We start from the raw sequence: 18,874 nt of genomic DNA, 5'->3' as shown, positions 1-18,874 counted from the left end.
AGTGACTGGGTGTGGGTGTGGGAAATGGGAGCAGTGAATGGGGGTAAGAAAATTGGAATCATGTTTTGCTAAAGGGGGAAATGAGAACAGGAAATGGGAGTAAGGAAGTTAGAATCATGTTTGGCTAAGGGTAGGAATGGGAACAGGGACACAGGCGTAAGGCTCTGTGGTGTCAGAGCTGGGAAGGAGGATACTAAGGAAGGAAACTGGAATCATGCTTGCTGGAAGTTCACCCCAATAAACATCGAATTGTTTGCACCTTTGGACTTCGGGTATTGTTGCTCTCTGTTCATGCGAGAAGGACCAGGGAAGTAAGTGGGTGAAGGAATAAGCCTTCTAACACCTCTCACCTATGTCTGAGCTATTGAAGTCCTCAAATTATGGTTTAAAGACTTCAAGGTGCAGAGAATTCTCCAGCAAGTAACCCGTGCCCCATGCTGCAGAGGAAGGCAAAAACCCCCCAGGGCCACTCTGTCCCACTCCTCTCAGCAATCCAACACCATCCTCAGAGGATGGAATAGGAAGGAGGGAACAGAATGAGCCCAGCAGTTCAGGGCAGCTCTGCTCCCTCCTCCCACCTCCTCCCTGCAACACCTAGCCTAGGAAGAGGGAGACAGGAACCTGTTGCAGCCCCCATGCAGGAGGACCACAGGTGAGGCTGGGGGTGTGGCAGAAGTTATGTGGAAGCAGCAGGGGACAGAACAGATATGAGGGTTGAAGGGGGAAGAAACGATTTGGGGGTTGGCAGGAAAGTTAATTGCTGGGTAGGGGAGAAAGGCAGCTTTGGGAATGACCTTAGATCCCCCCCAACTTTTTTCAGATCACTTTAAACACTGTCACTATCCTTTATCCCTCTCAATCAGGCTTCAGGATGGAGCATGATGCAGAGTGCACACTTTTTGTTCTGGTGCCCATGCACAAGGGAAATAAATACATTCACTCTCATCCTTCTGGACCTCTCCGTAGCATCTGATACCAAAGATCACAAAATACTCTTGTCCTGCTTTCAATGAAACTGCACAGGTGAATGGAAACACCCTGAAATGGCTCAGGTCATTGTAAGCATTGGGTCCTACAGCTCCAATGCCCCCATCTGTAGGATTCCAAAAGGCTCAGTCCTCTCCTCCCGTATTATTCAGCATCTGTATGAAATAACTGAGAAATGGTAAAACACTTCAGTCTGGCATTTCAAATCAGACTGATTCACCTTCTCTCAATTGTTTCATATAGATGCTGAATGCGATGCGGGAGAGGATGTACATGGATAAAGGAAGAGCAGCTATGACAAGAGTGAGATGATGCTGAAGGGAAGAGGAAAGCACTTGAAAAAGCTCATCTACTATGCAACATTGCTACTATTGGTAACATCTCCATCAGACTGTTATATAGATCTGTAGCCCTGGGGTTTGTAACATGCTGCGGGGGATACCCAGGGCTGTGAGCCTGACTGTGTTACCTTCGTGCTTCAGCAAGAAGGAGTTTTGCTGATGTCTAGACTGCATGTCAGCTTCCTGCCAGACCAGTCTGTGTTCCTCACCAGAGAACTCCTCAAGGCTTGGAACTCCAGCCCCCAAGTTCCTCAGAGATGTTTTTTCTGCAACGCAGAGCCCCACCACTGTGCATTAGATGATATTAAGTTTGCTGCTCTTTTGAAGAATCAGTACATTACAGTTTATTAATGTAACTGGTGTAAATACACCCTTCCCTTCAAACACAGCATTGAATTGGTCTATAGTAAAATTAAACAAGAGCATGGATTAAGTGATACTTATAAAAGAGATAGAGATGTTTACAAGTAAATAAAAGTAAAAAATATTCATCTAAAACTTAATCGAGCAAAACATTTGTCTTTGTTCAAGATAGTTACTCTGACTCCCAGCCTCCTTTCCAACTCTTTACTGGCCAGGACCCATCACAGAGATCAAATTGCTTGTCCCTTTATCTCCTAAGGTGAAGGATCCAGATAGTCTCTCTCTGTTCCTTGTACTCGTAGAGGTATTTCTTGGTCTTACAAGTCACAGAGGCCTTTTAGGGATTCCGTCTCCTGTGTCTGTCAGGAGCCATGTTAATTCTTTGTCTCTTGAGTTCAGGCTCAAGATAACCCCCTGCTAGTTTAGCTTGATAGCTTTGTTTACAGGTAATATGTAAATTGAGGTAAACCTACATCCCTTTGTTTATCACTTTTCCCTTAGCTAGGAATTCTTTGTCTTAAACATCTTCTAGTAACATTATACAGAGGGAATTTATAACTTTACATATAACACATGCATTTTACAATGACATTAACAACCAGCATGTCATGAGCTTTCATATGATTCCTCACAAGGCAGGTTTCATACAAATATTATCGCAGTAGTGTGCAGGGTGTGAATACAGGTATGCCTAGGGTCACAGGGATGTTTTAGACTTCTGGGTAATATAGGATTTCCAAGTAACCATAATAGTAAAACAATGCCTGCTTCCATCTCTGACTGGCCAACAGATTGTGTCCCTTCCTACTGCACTCTGACCTAAGTACAGTAAGCTATCCATTTGTGACTGATGATTGTAACTCCCATGTAGAAATGAAGTCACATTCCCCGAAAAGCACCAGCTGGTACAAAAGCCCAACTACTTAACAGTACAGGTTGTCTTTGTCACTGTTCTCTGCTCTTTGTACTGGTTGCCAATTGAAAAGTATCCAGTTGAAAGTCTGTGCCCTGAGATTCAAAGCCCTGCATATGCACAGACCTAGCTGCTTGAAAGACTGCCTCTCTCCAAAACAGTGATGTTCCACTGCAACCATGCAACTGTCAGTCATCAGGGGGAGACTCAAGTGCAGGAGACAGAACATTCACAGAAGCTAGGGCACCAGGCTTTTTGGATTCATCTGGGAACCAGCCTGACCTTCAATGGCTTCAGTAAAACAGGGGGATTAAAAACCTTTCTTTAGACTGTAGATTATGATAATATTTCTCTTTCATCTCCTCTCTCAGCACTCATTCACTTATCACTCAATGTTATGACACGTTGGCAGCAGAGGTTCACATACATTTGTGAAATCCTGTATTTCTTTTCTATATTAAAAATGATTTGCAATGTAAAGTAGATTTTTGTTTAATTGTCTTCCTCTAATAAATGTGTTAGTCTCTAAGGTGCCACAAGTACTTCTGCTCTTTTTGCGGAAACAGACTAACACAGCTGCTATTCTGAAACCTGTCAAATATATTGCATGTGCAAAGTTCCAATTCTGCTCTTCTTTGTACCCTATATGATCTCCAGAGCTGTTCTAGCATTAGAGAAACTATTTTCTCTATTTTTAAGATGTCTGGTTATATCCTGTACTGCCTTGGAAACGCTTATTATTTGTATAAGCTGTTTTCCCCCAATTATTGGAATGGCATGAGGCTTTACAAACTAAAGACAATGAACTAGATTCACCTTCACAGAAAAAGTGATGTGCAAACTGCTTCCTCCAACCTCTGCAAGGACTAATACTAATACACCCAGGGAGATGGGGAAGGGCAGGATGCATTTCCACCACTACTCTCCCTCAAAAATTATGAAAAGCATTAAGAAAGGGGCAACTTTAGTGACTACCAGAGGTTCCACAGGAGCCCAGCTACATATATACTTAGATTGGAAGCTCTCTGTGGCAGGAGATGCATTTTTGTTCTATGTTTGTATGGCATGTAGCACAGTAGAGTCCTGGTTGATGACCGGGACTCCTAGGCATTACAGCAAACACAAATAACAACAATACAGAGCTATAAATGCAGGTATATAGTCAGTATGCAGTGGAGACGTTGGTCCAATAAAAGATATTACCTCACCTACCTGGTCTCTCTGGTATATAGTCAGCACACTTGGAAAGGTTCCTGCAAGTGTGAACGTTTTTACAGATTTACAGTATGTCCCATTTTACGTATAGGGAAATGTTTTCCAACTGGCAACATCTTTCAAAATGGTAGAAACTTTTAAAGTGCATCCACTGTACACACCTTCTGTGGACACACACAGAGGGTATGAACTCGTTTGAATCAGAAAGTCCAATCCTGCAGGCTTTAGGGTGGTTTGGTTTATATAATCTGAAGTATTTTGCTGGGGGAGAGGGTGAAGGGAGAAATGGCTGGAAAGCCAGTTGGCTGGTTAGAGGAGAGGAGGGTGTTCATCTATCTTAGGGTTTTCAGTAGTGTCCATCAATATATTATCTAAGGTCTTAATTTAGAAGTTTGGCTCATATCTTGTTCCTCACTCTAGCTGACCCCCTTTCTCTCCATTATGTTCACTACTATCCTTACCCTGTCACGTCTTAACTTAAATTGTAAAAGGTTCTATAGCCATATAAATAAGAAGAAAACAAAGAAAGAAGAAGTGGGACCGCTAAACACTGAGGATGGAGTGGAGGTCAAGGATAATCTAGGCATGGCCCAATATCTAAACAAATACTTTGCCTCAGTCTTTAATAAGACTAAAGAGGATCTTAGGGATAATGGTAGCATGACAAATGGGAATGAGGCTATGGAGGTAGACATTATCATATTTGAGGTAGAAGCAAAACTCAAACAGCTTAATGGGACTAAATCGGGGGGTCCAGATAATCTTCATCCAAGAATATTAAAGGAATTGGCACATGAAATTGCAAGCCCATTAGCAAGAATTTTTAATGAATCTGTAAACTCAGGGGTTGTACCGTATGATTGGAGAATTGCTAACATAGTTCCTATATTTAAGAAAGGGAAAAAAAGTGATCCAGGTAATTATAGGCCTGTTAGTTTGACATCTGTGGTATGCAAGGTCTTGGAAAAAATTTTGAAGGAGAAGGTAGTTAAGGACATTGAAGTCAATGGTAAATGGGACAAAATACAACATGGTTTTACAAAAGGTAGATCGTGCAAAACCAACCTGATTTCCTTCTTTGAGAAAGTAACAGATTTTTTGAGACAAAGGAAACGCAGTGGATCTAATTTACCTAGATTTCAGTAAGATGTTTGATACCGTGCCACATGGGGAATTATTAGTTAAATTGGAAAAGATGGGGATCAATAGGAAAATTGAAAGGCGGATAAGGAATTGGTTAAAGGGGAGACTACAACAGGTCCTACTGAAAGGTGAACTGAAAGGTGAGGGAGGTTACCAGTGGAGTTCCTCAAGGATAGGTTTTGGGACCAATCTTAATCTTTTTATTACTGACCTTGGCACAAAAAGCGGGAGTGTGCTAATAAAGTTTGCGGATGATACAAAGCTGGGAGGTATTGCCAATTTAGAGAAGGACAGGGATATCCTACAGGAGGATCTGGATGACCTTGTAAACTGGAGTAATAGTAATAGGATGAAATTTAATAGTGAGAAGTGTAAGGTCATGCATTTAGGGATTAATAACAAGAATTTTAGTTATAAGCTAGGGACGCATCAATTAAAAGTAATGGAGGAGGAAAAGGACCTTGGAGTATTGGTTGATCATAGGATGACTATGAGCCGCCAATGTGATATGGCCGTGAAAAAAGCTAATGCAGTCTTAGGATGCATCAGGAGAGGTATTTCCAGTAGGGATAAGGAGGTTTTAGTACTGTTATACAAGGCACTGGTGAGACCTCACCTGGAATACTGTGTGCAGTTCTGGTCTCCCATGTTTAAGAAGGATGAATTCAAACTGGAACAGGTACAGAGAAGGGCTATTAGGATGATCCGAGGAATGGAAAACTTGTCTTATGAAAGGAGACTCAAGGAGCTTGGCTTGTTTAGCCTAACTAAAAGAAGGTTGAGGGGAGATATGATTGCTCTCTATAAATATATCAGGGGAATAAATACCGGAGAGGGAGAGGAATTATTTAAGCTCAGTACCAATGTGGACACAAGAACAAATGGATATAAACTGGCCACCAGGAAGTTTAGACTAGAAATTAGACGAAGGTTTCTAACCATCGGAGGAGTGAAGTTTTGGAATAGTCTTCCAAGGGAAGCAGTGGGGGCAAAAGATCTATCTGGCTTTAAGATTAAACTCGATAAGTTTATGGAGGAGATGATATGATGGGATAACATGGTTTTGGTAATTAAATATGCATGGTTAATAAGCCCAATGGCCTGTGATGGGATATTAGATGGGGTGGGATCTGAGTTACCCAGGAAAGAATTTTCTGTAGTATCTGGCAGATAAATCTTGTCCATATGCTCAGGGTTTAGCTGATCGCCATATTTGGGGTCGGGAAGGAATTTTCCTCCAGGGCAGATTGGAAGAGGCCCTGGAGGTTTTTCGCCTTCCTCTGTAGCATGGGGCACAGGTCACTTGCTGGAGGATTCTCTGCTCCTTGAAGTCTTTAAACTACAATTTGAGGACTTCAATAGCACAGATATAGGTGTGAGGTTTTTTGCAGGAGTAGTGGGTGAAATTCTGTGGCCTGCATTGTGCAGGAGGTCAGACTAGATGATCATAATGGTCCCTTCTGACCTAAATATCTGTGAATCTATGAAATTGTATGTTCTTTGGAGCAGAGACATTGGTCTAGATTCATTCCTGGCTCTGCTGATATAAAGCAGGGCACAAGGTTCCAAGTGGCAGAGTGTCTTGGAGGGGCAGGGGTGAGGAGGAGGGAACAGTGCAAGGTGGACCCAAGGGAAACTACAGAAGATAAGAAAGAGGCGCTGAGGAAGGGGGCAATTGCAGCTGTTCCATCTCATTCTCTACGGCTTCAAACAGGACAAGTGGAGCTCCTCCTCTAGGCTGGTGCTGTAATAGAAGCAGCTGCTCTCTCAGTCTGACGTTACCAGCACTAAGCAGCAACTTCCACTGAACCACTCTGATTGTAGGGTTCACCCTAGGTGAGTAGCTGAGTGGAATTTTACCAGGCTGTTGATAGAGCTTCCCATTTTGGTGCTGCAGTGTAGAGTTACTAAGAATTATGACACGTTTCAGAGTAGCAGCCGTGTTAGTCTGTATCCTCAAAAAGAAAAGGAGTACTTGTGACACCTTAGAGACTAACAAATGTATTTGAGCATAAGCTTTCGTGAACTACAGCTCACTTTCCACTGCATGCATCCGATGAAGTGAGCTGTAGCTCACGAAAGCTTATGCTCAAATAAATTTGTTAGTCTCTAAGGTGCCACAAGTACTCATTTTTCTTTTTAAGAATTATGAGAGGCAGGACAGTTTCACCTACAGATTCCCTACATGGGCTGCACAAGCCCAGGATTCCTCTGCAGTGGGAAAACAACTTTCAGAAAGATGTCTCAAGTAGTTTCCACTCTTTTCCACCACTGAGTGGACCTACATACTCTGTCTTCAACTATTTCAGAAATGTTTCAGAGAGAGTCAGGTATGATCAGGTGTGGGAGGCCTCTCCTTAGCCTTGATGAGCTAGGAAGTTACAGACTGGATTGTGTCTAGCTGACACTTACCAACATCCCTAGCCCTCAAGCCATTATTAAGAATAGAAAATTATCTAAAAAGGAAGGAGGAAATAGAGGGGATCAGCCATTTTAATAAAAGGCTCCAGAGGTGATCCTGGCAGTTACAGACCAGTGAACCTAACTTCATTATTGGGCTAATTAGTAGAAACTATAATAAAGAAGAGCATGATCACACATAGCTAAACACCATGTGTTGTGGAAGAGTCAACACGGTTTGTAAAGAGATGTCAAGCCTTCCAGTCTATTAGAATTCTTGTAGGGTGTCAACAAGCACATGGATAAGGGTGATCCAGTGGACATAGTGAACTTGGATTTTCAGAAATCCTGTGACAAGGTCACCAAAGGCTCTTAAGAAAACTAATAGTCATGGGATAAGAGGGAAGGTCCTCTCATAGCTCAGTAATTGGTTAAAAGATAGGAAAAAACTGTCAGGAATGAATGGTCCATTTTCACAAACAAACAGTGAGTAGTGTAAACAGTGGGATCTCCCAAGGCTCTGTACTATTCATTAGTGACCTGGAAAAGGGAGTGAATACAGAAGTAGCAAACTTTGCAGCCTAATCAAAATCATTCAAGATAGTTAAGTCCAAAGCTGACTGCAAAGAGTTACAGGAGGACCTCACAAAACTGTGTGACTGGGCAACAAAATGGTAAATGAAAGTCAACATTCAAAAGCACAAAGTAATGCACAGTTGAAAAAATAATCCCAACTAAACATATATAATGATAGGTTCTAGTTGTTACCACAGTCAAAAAGTCAAAAAAGATGATCAAGTGTATGGAATGGCCTTTATATTGGGAGAGACTAAAATGATTAGGGCTTTCCATCTTAGAAAACAGACGACTGGGGTTGGAGGCAGGGACAGACAACAGAGGTCTATAAAATCAAGAATGGTATGGAAAAAGTGAATAGAAAAGTGTTACTTACCCCTTCCCACCATACAAAAACCAAGGGTCATGCAATGAATTAATAGGCAGCAGATTTAATAAACCAAGGGGAAGTATTTTTTCACACAACACACAATTAACCTGCGGAATTCATTGCCATGGGATGTTGTGATAGCCACAAGTATAATGGGTTCAAAAAAGAATTAGATGAGTTCATGGAGGATAGCTTCATCAATGGCTATTAGCCAAGCTGGTAAGAGATGCAACCCCATTCTTGGGGCAACCCTAAACTCTGACTATCTTGGGGCAACCCTCTGACTACAAGAAGCTGGGAGGGGAAAATGGGGTAGATCACTCCAACTGCTCTGTTCTGTACACTCCTCTGGCATCTCTGGTACTGGCCCCTGTAAGAGACAGGTTACTGGGCTAGATGGACCATTGTTCTCACCCAGCAAAGCAGTATCTCCTGTCTCAGTCCAGTGGTAGGAAGGATCACAGAAGAAGGGCAAGCAGCTAAGCATGTATCTGACTGCACTGAGGAGGTCTCTGCTTGGAGCATGTACCTTGTGTAAGCAATAAACTATTTCAGCACTAGCCTCAAAGAGGGCGAAACACAAGAGAAGATACTTACTCTGTGCCAACTAACATCTCTGAGGTTGGGGGAACTGACTGGGGGCAAGTAATGACCCAAAGGTCACAAGTATTCTACCTTCATTCCTCTATTACCACTATGCAGCTGATGCTTCCAGGAATCTAGCCACATTAATAAATTACTGTTATATTTACAATCTGACACATGAAGGCAGCTTTTTAGAGAGTTATTGTGCCCTCTAAAATGTAGCTTGGGAATTTTTCAATTAAACATTTTTGTTTTGAAAATGCCAATTTGTCAAAATATATCATTTTGAAACTTTCATTGGGACAGTTCTATGGGTCTAAGATGAAATTTCTGGAGAGAGAACACCCCCAAAATAGCCAGGACACTCACCTTCAAATCAGGCAAAGCAGGGACCCGAACCTCCCACATTACAGGTGAGTGCCCTGGCCACTGGGCTTTAGAGTCAGTTTCTCTCCAGGTCTGTGAATATTTAATTATTTATACAAAGTGGAACAGCTCCAAGAGGAGAGAAAGAAAACCAGACTCTATAGCCCAGGGGTTAGGACACTCACCAGGATGTAGGAGAAACAGTCCCCTACTCCAAATCAGAAACAGCAACATCTTGAACCTGGGGCTTCCACATTACAGGAAGGTGTCTTAACAATCAGGCTATTGGTTAATCGTGGGTAGCACTCATGGTAAAGTGTGTTAAGGAACTCTTGAAACTGGGTCTCTGTCATTTCTGGTTGGCTCTGCCAGAAGTTGTCTACACACCATGAGATGCTGGTGGGAACTGAACAGAGAAGACCGGCGTTATAATTTCCTCTTACTATTTTTAAATTACAGTTGGGGATTGCTGAACAAGGAATCTCACTTATCCCCAAATTGACATTTCTTATATAAAGCAACAGTGTCTGTACAGAAGACAAAGAAACTGATGAAACTATACAGAACCTGAACGCCAACAAATTAACACCTTCTTTCTTTATTGTAATGAAGGCCATTCCCATACTACAGTAAGTTTTTTCTTATTTGCCTTTTCCTTTTGAAATAGATGCTTGTTAACCAAGGCTGGAATTTTCAAAGGGGCAGTTAGATTCCCAACTCCCATTGCATTTCAATGAGATTTGAGTTCCTAATTCTCCTAGACTCCTTTGAAAACACCATAACAAGTACAAAGTATTAGAAGTGCTGAAAATTATTGTTTGTTTATTTTATGCAAAGAAGTGAGCTATAATTGCTTCTGTCAAGGCTGATTCCCCACTTTTAAAAATCAATACCAGCAACTACAGGCTGGTATTAAACGCCCAAGGTCACAGCTTCTCTCTGACCTTAGATGGGTAGATGCTGCCACCACCCAAATGCAAAAAAAACCCTTTTTAGAGAACCTAGAAAGGCGCACTTGAGAATTCCTTCCTGTTTGGTACCCTCAAGCCCTTTCATACACACACACACCCCCAGGGAAGAGCTGAGAAAGAAAAACAAAGGAAATCAGCTGTTGCCACTAGCTAATTAAACAACATGCACAAACCTCTTAGGGACCCAAAAATCCAATCCTGTTCTTAAAAAAGGTAAATTTTATTAAAAACAAAAAGAAAGAAAATACATCTGGAACTTAGACTTTTGCTAGATTTAAAAAACTCACTTACAAAAATTTAACATCAAGAATGTTGAGGTCCATCTTAAAGGTTACAATCAAAACAAAAGCATTTGGGGTTAGCACAGAGGAGTCCACAAGCCAATAAGAAATAAACAGAGATAAATCTAATCGCATCTTTCTAGATGTTTTCTGATCTACTTACATATCTGGGGTTTCAAATGAGGAGTTTTTAGGTATGATCTGATGATTTCCATACCTGACAAAAAGCTTTTTACAGCATAGTCTTAGCTCTGTCTCTGTTCTGTTCCCTCTCTCCTGAGAACAACAACAGACAGAGGGAAGGATGGGGTTTTTTTTTTCTAATTTTAAAAAGCTCTAGCCCTCCCATTGGCTCTTTTGATCAGGTGCCCACTCCCATTTTTTAACCTTTGGGCTTTTTAAATCCTTTACAGGTAAAGCAAGTAGAGAATAGCTACTAACAGGGATTTTGTAGCTAACTGGCTGGCTGGGTGTCCATAAAAGGGAGCTACCCCCCGCCCTTCATTTATCACAGCTTCCAATAAGTTATCACCCACCATTTACTTCTTTGTGGGTTTTTTTTCCTTTTAGTGTTGTTAATTTAGTGGTGCTCAAATAGTTTTTATATAATATAGAGCCTCTTACTCTGGTAACTTTGATGTGATTACTCGGGTTTGACTAGGTCTATTTCAGCACCCATTCAACTCCTGTAGGTACCCTTTTAAGGTTCATGAAACTGGGCTTGTCTCTGTAATGAGAAACAAGCATAGAACACAGTAAAATGAGAGAAATCAGGCACGCAAAGCATAGATAAATTAAGCATTAATTTAAAAAAATAGATAGGAGTGTTAAAAGTACTGCAGCACCAGGTCTCCAGTGACAAGAAGTAATTTGCAGTTTAGATAAGACTTTTTCAAAGGGGTTATTTAATTTTTTTAGATTTAATAAATCAAATACACTTATTTCAATCCCCGGAGATGCTACCTTTGATTAAAAATACAGGCCATTACCATAAAACAAAACAGTATCCAATCCAACCCAGCCTGTTCCCAGTCAGCAAACACATACTGTCAACCCAAAACTCCTTTCCTTCCCCCACCTGAATCCTTCCTAAATGTCTGCTCAAAATGATATATGTTTAATATGCCCTGAAAGTCAACAAATTTCCACTATTTTGGACCACAGCTGGGTAGAAAGCAAACAGCAAAGTTAAGAGGCTCTCACAGAGAAAGCTCTACGAGCAGCTCCCTCTGTTATATAAACGCAGCTTCAGTTTGAGTGACTCCACTAATCACAGGATTGCATAGGGAGAGAGGCTGTCTCTCGGGTAGGCAAATCCTAGGGCAGGGGCGGGCAAACTTTTTGGCCTGAGGGCCACATCAGGTTTCAGAAATTGTATGGGTGGCCAGTTAGGGGAGGCTGTGCCAGGCTGTGACCCCGCCCTCTCTCTGCCCCCCATTGCTTCTTGCCCCCTGATGGCCCCCCGGGACTCCTGCCCCATCTAACCCCCCCGTTCCCTGACAGCCCCCCCAGGACCCCTGCTCCATCCACCCCCCCGCTCCCTGTCCCCTGACTGCCCCTCACCACCCCATCCAACCCCCCTCCTTTCTGACTGCCCCCCCCGGATCCCTGCCCTCATTCAACCCCCCCATTCCCTGCCCTCTGACTGCCCTGACCCCATCCACACCCCTGCACCCTGACCACCACCCTGAACTCCCCTGCCCTCTATCCAATCCTCCCTGCATTGCCCGGCCGCCCAGAGCGTTGCACCAGTGTAGTGCAGTAAATTGCTCCCCATAACTGCTACCCAGTAGCACATTCCTATGTGGAGCAGTTTAATACACTGCACCAGCAGCATGGCACACTGAGGCTGAGGGGGAGGAGGAACAGCGGGGGAGGTCTGGGGGTGAGTCTCCTGGGCCAGGAGCTCAGGGGCCGGGTAGGAGGGTCCTGCGGGCCAGATGTGGCCCATGGGCTGTAGTTTGCCCACCTCTGTCCTAGGGCGTTTAGGCCAAGGCATCCATTTAGTGACATTTCCTGTACAAACTTATATAAATGAAGCCTATCACATAGTACTTGGGGTAAAAAACCACAGGTATAAGTAACATAACAGAGAAACACAGAAAAGTAATTACAAGCTGGGGATCCAGTTTCCAAGCTATAAGGAACAACTCTGTTCGTTCAAATAAGTAGAGACATTTCTCCCTTCTACAGTTCTTTTTTACAATGAATAACTAAAGGCTTGTGTCAAGGTTCCTCCCCCACTCTGAACTCTAGGGTACAGATGTGGGGACCTACATGAAAAACCTCCTAAGCTTATCTTTACCAGCTTAGGTCAAAACTTCCCCAAGGTACAAAATATTCCACCCGTCGTGCTTGGATTGGCCGCTACCACCACCAAACTAATACTGGTTACTGGGGAAGAGCTGTTTGGACGTGTCTTTCCCCCCAAAATACTTCCCAAAACCTTGCACCTCACTTCCTGGACAAGGTTTGGTAAAAAGCCTCACCAATTTGCCTCGGTGACTACAGACCCAGACCCTTGGATCTTAAGAACAATGAACAATCCTCCCAACACTTGCACCCCCCCTTTCCTGGGAAATGTTGGATAAAAAGCCTCACCAATTTGCATAGGTGACCACAGACCCAAACCCTTGGATCTGAGAACAATGAAAAAAGCATTCAGTTTTCTTACAAGAAGACTTTTAATAAAAATAGAAGTAAATAGAAATAAAGAAATCCCCCCTGTAAAATCAGGATGGTAGATATCTTACAGGGTAATTAGATTCAAAAACATAGAGAACCCCTCTAGGCAAAACCTTAAGTTACAAAAAAGATACACAGACAGAAATAGTTATTCTATTCAGCACAATTCTTTTCTCAGCCATTTAAAGAAATCATAATCTAACACATACCTAGCTGGATTACTTACTAAAAGTTCTAAGACTCCATTCCTGGTCTATCCCCGGCAGAAAACCCAGCATATAGACAGACACACAGACCCTTTGTTTCTCTCCCTCCTCCCAGCTTTTGAAAGTATCTTGTCTCCTCATTGATCATTTTGGTCAGGTGCCAGCGAGGTTACCTTTAGCTTCTTAACCCTTTACAGGTGAGAGGAGCTTTCCCCTGGCCAGGCGGGAATTCAAAGGGGTTTACCCTTCCCTTTATATTTATGACAGCTTGTCTACACTGGCACATTAAACCCCTGTGTGAACACCTTCATTCAGAATGATAGTGGCCTTAATTCACTTCCCAAGCGAATGTGGATGGAGATGTGGCAAACTGCACTGGTTGATGCTGCTCACGGCACTCAGTATGGCTGCTGGTGCCACCCTAGTAGACAGGCGCTTCTGAAGCAGGGCCACAAGCACAGACTGGTGGGACCACATTGTCATACAGACCTGGAATGACCAGCAGTGGGTCCAGAACTTTTGTATGAAGAAAGCCATGTTTCTGGAGTTTTTTTGTGAGCAGCTTGCCCCCACCCTCCATCCTACCTTTTCTATGGGACTGATCCTGCAAGGTGCAGAATAACTCCTGCACTGTTGCAGAACAATGGAGACATCTGATGAATCCTTATGTTAATTACAGCTGATTGTTTCTTATTCACATCATTAATATTTGTGTTCTTTTCACATTGTATTTAAAACGGCCTTATAAACGCATCCACATTGCACCGCGTTAGGTCGTCAGTCATATCATGACATATCGAAGTGGGCTACTATCCACATCATAATGCATTAAGTTCCACAGCATTATTAGGTTCATCTCCATTTCAATGCATCTTAGATTTCTTCACGCTTCATTGCCTATTACAATTCCGTCTGTGCTAAAGAAAAGAAATTTCTTTCCACTTTGCTAAGTATTCCATTCCTTTCAATGAGATTGAGTTGCAGGATTCAGTTATTCCATGGCTTATTAGTTTCCCTTTTAAATGCCATCTGTTACTGTAGCTTTCCTATCCATTTTTTTCATAGCAGGTTTTCAATTTCTACTTCTTCTACTTTTTGGAAAGATATGCATACATATCAAGTATTCCCTTGCATATTGTAATGTATCAGTTCCTTGACATATCTGAATCCTTATTCACATCATAAAATAAGGGCAACTTCAAATGTACCATGATATACAGTCTGGTGTATATATGACACCAATTGCATCCACCAAGGGACATATTCTCAGTCTTGTTTCATGCACAAAACTCCCATAAACTGCAGTGAAAATTCTGCACAAAGGCTAAGGTTCGAATCTATCCACAAGAAGCCAAAAAAGCAACTTGCTTGTCTTCACATTTTCCTTTATGCTTGAAAATCAGATGTGCTTGTATCGATGTTTCCCACGCAGTTTGAAGTATTATAAACATAATGTATCGTATCATGCAGAAATTTATATCACCACTTGTTGGTTCAAATGTATAACTAACAATATTACTTGCTCATTTGCCATTTCCCAAATAAAAATATGATAGGAGAACATAATAATTGTTTTTATTCCACTGTTTGTTTTACTTATTTCGTGTTGAAGCTTGGGGCAAATCCTGAAGTTTTTGCTCAGGGAAAAAGCCCATTGACTTTAATCCACCTAAAAAATTAAGAGAATTCTAATGTATAATTATAACGATACCTAGGTGCAAAGACTAAATTCCATGGTCCTTAATCCAACCAACTCCCATTGGCTGAAAGAAGAATTTGACTTGTTGAACACTAAGTAAAGAGTGTAGGATTTGACCTTTTGTAAAATATCTGTTTTATTTTGGGCTTTGTTTATTCTGTGCTTTGGTTAAATATATTAAGTTTAAAGTTAGTCACCTGAAAACAAATCTATTGGGAAAATATTGTGGTTCGAATGTATTAGAAGGTAATTCCCCTCACACACAGAGGAGATGAATGATTGTACCAGTCCCAATACTTTAGAGGCTTTGAGTTTTAATGCATACTGACTCTGTGCTCTCTTAAATTCTTGTGACTCTACAGCAGCGGTTCTCAACCCGCAGTCCACATGCGGCCCAATTAGCACACAGCTACAGCCCAGCTGTGTGTTAAAGGCTGCCAGGCTGTGTGGCAGGGTCTGGGTTCCTGGCTGTCAAGCATGGCAGGATCCAGGCTGCCTGGCCCAGCGGGGGTGCAAGGTCGGGGTTGCCAGCCGGTCCCACATGGTGGGTGTCTGGGGCCGGGGCTGCCGGCCAACCCTGCAGGGTCAGGGTCCGGGGTTGGCATTGGGGCTGGCACCCGGCCCCGCACAGCAAAGTCCAGGGTCCCTACCATCCGGCCCCCCACCCAGTGCTCCGCTCCTGGCCCCGCTCTGTGGAGGGGTCTTTGGGCAGGAAGTGCTGGGCAGAGGAGTCTGGGGGGGGGGGCACACTGTGGTTCTCAACCTGTGGCCCAGGTAACATATTGTGGGCTGTATATGTGGGCCCACAATGATAAATAGGTTGAGAACCATTGCTCTGCAGCATCACTTATTTGACTGTCTGGAATTGCCTGAAAAGTTTCTTAACATTGAGAAAAAGAACCTTGATGAAAATAAGTTACTTCCCATAACCTCTGGGGCTCATGAGGACTGTGTGCTGCTGTGGCGACTCCTAACACGCTTTTGCTCAATCTTTATCCAGGCAAAAATTAACATTGATTTCAATGGGAGTTTTCACCTCTGTAAGGACTGAGTAAAAATTGGACTTCAAAATTTGTCTTTTAATGTGCAGTTCTTTTTTCAAGGCTCCTTTCTTCTCTTGTAACCCAGATAGTTCCTTGCAGGCAAATTACTCTTGTAACTTGCCTGCATGGCCAATTAGCAGTTCAAAGAATTCTTGAAAAATTAAAGATGCAATATGTGGAAAAGAGCACCACAGTTTCATAACTATATACATGAGGCATCCTCAGTCAGAAATGCAAAAAATGTTCATAAATTTCCAGAGGGTTCGTAACCCTGTGGGTGAACTACCTCGCCAATGTCTGCTCTTGATCTGTGTACCTATTGCTCCTATTCCTCTTTCAGAGGAATTGAAAGTCCTTTGTTACCTCTGCTGTAGGTATCACTGCCTATTTTGTTGCAGATTGAATAAAGAGATAATGATAAACTTCATTTTCACATTCAGAAGATATGGACATAGTGATATAAAATAGAAAGGTTTGTATTGGCCTGCTATGGTAACCTCCCAGAAGCCTGGGACACCCAGCTAATAAATTGCACCAGATTTCTGCCATGCTGATCTTTAATATAGAGATGTGGCCAACAGTCCTTTACAATGCAGCCTGATATCTGGAATCCTCAAAGGTCACACTGCTGTGTTAAAGAGAAAAACAGTTTCAGTCTCCTAGCTAGTTGAGTGTGTGTCCCTTGACTGGGCAAACCTGCTCCCCTGTTTAATTAGAGAGTCTCTGAAATCATCCTTGTAAATCTTGAGGTCTAGAGGGAAGACATTTGTCTGTGACTCTCCAAATTGAATATATCCAGCTAATTTATATTTATAGCTTATTGATGTTTCAGTTTTCTCCACTAACTTTATAGCAGCCTTTTTTAACCCTACATTGATTTGAAATGTGAACCTCATGTTGACCTTTCATAACCACGTCTAATGCAAGTACACACTGATCCAAAGAGGTACAGAGAGTATTCCTGGCTGGACTAACGAACAGTTTCTGACAAGATACTTTCCATTAGAAAGTCAGCAATTCCCTCAGTAATTATTTCCTATTTATTGTAAGTGTGTGGGAAAAACAAAAATGTCTTAGATACAGAAGATGTAGCAACTGCTGGATACTGTTGTTTTGTTTGGGAGATGGGTTGTTTTGTGCTTTTTAAATGGCAAAGACTGTAAATAACAATTTTTATCCTTGGTACAAGCTCTCCTGCCCTGAATATCATCATGGTTCTGGTCTTCCTAAATGATGGTTATAGCTTCAGCAAGCTAGCAGACTTTTCTGCTGGATACAGTGGCCTGCCACATACATCAAAACCTGTGACCATCTGCTATTTTTATGGCACTGAAAGCCCACAAATAATTACAACAGGAGACAGCTCCTAGGCCTGATCTACAGTTTTTGTTCCTATTTTGGTTAGAGGTATTTTGTTTTGCTTTGACCAAAATAGTTATACCGGTACAACTCTGAGTGTGGATGCAATTATACCAGTAAAATGGTGCATTATACAAGTATAGCTTACTCCGCTTCCTGAAGAGGACTAGTTATAGTAATATAAAGCATTGTATTATACCAATTCAACTGTGTCCATGCTAAGGATTGTACAAGTTAACTACTATGATATGGTTAAAGCGGTACAACTTTGGCATATAGACAAGCCCTAAGTCACAGGGAAAGCTCACAACAATACAGCAAAGGAAGAGCCACAAATCCATCTGAATTACCTTTAGAGAGGGAGTGAATAAACAGAACATTCAAATCTAATTTATGATGCTGCTACATTGTAGCATATACAGAACAGATCCTCAGCTGTACTTGAGCAGCATGCACCTATCCTACTTCTGAAATGTTTTCTTCCTTTCCATTGTGTCTTTGTTCTCTTTTCTTCCTCCCTCATTCTATTTTCCTTGTTAGTTGCTTCATATTTATATGTAAAAGGACTGCATACTTTTCAATACTGAATATCTTATTTAAGTCTAATAGGTTTTTTTGTAATGTAACAGGAAGGATAGAGAAACAAAGTGTATGAGTGAATTCTTGGCTTAGCTTTTCTTGTTTTGCTAACTGAATAAAGTTGAAAAAGTGCAGATGGTCATCTGAACTTATAGAGGCTCCCAAGAGCTCCCTCTCCCTTTAACATCTCCTGGCTACCTTACTACCAGCTGTAATTTTCTTTGGGGCTAGATGAGCAGTCTGCAACCCCCCTTATTTGGTGTGATTAGGAACAGCCCGAAGGCCTGTTCTCCTCTCACATCTTTGTGGGATATATCCTACTTTTCCCCTCCGCCTTCCAAACTTTTCCTTGTGCTACTCTCCCTTCCATTGTCCCTCTGCCTCATTCCTCTACAGCGGTGGTTCCCAAACTGGGGTTCGCGAATTTCCAGTTCTGGGAAAGTTGTTTGGAAAACAATCAAACTGAGTGTTTCCTGGCAGAACATAAACTTCAGTTGGAGCAGTGCACTAAAAACAATATAATTGCACACCTAAAAGGACTTTGCACAACTTTCAGGGAATACCTTACGGCTATGCCAGGATTGACTGGATTCACAACCCTTTTGATGATACTACTTTCTAAACATAGATATTGAGCACTGAGGGAAAAGATGGATTGAGATCTCTTGTGATTACGAACTGAAAAGGAGTTTCAAAAATCTGTCATTTGTCAACTTTTGGCTGAGTTTAAGAAACGAGTATCCCCTTCTGGCAGCAAAAGCTGCTGCAGTTTTGTTACCATTTTCAACAACA

General features: G+C 42.1%; 1 long non-coding RNA gene across 2 annotated transcripts in view; it reads right to left on the bottom strand.

The window, feature by feature from the left end:
• LOC125637322 (uncharacterized) overlaps positions 1-18,874 on the bottom strand; it is a 242,651-nt gene that overhangs the window by 97,344 nt on the left and 126,433 nt on the right. The window lies entirely within an intron of this gene.

The sequence above is a fragment of the Caretta caretta genome, chromosome 5 (genome assembly GCF_965140235.1).
Source record: "Caretta caretta isolate rCarCar2 chromosome 5, rCarCar1.hap1, whole genome shotgun sequence".
Classification (NCBI taxonomy): Eukaryota; Metazoa; Chordata; order Testudines; family Cheloniidae; genus Caretta; species Caretta caretta.
The sequence above is the reverse complement of the archived record's forward strand: the minus strand, read 5'-3'. Positions and strand labels throughout refer to the sequence as shown.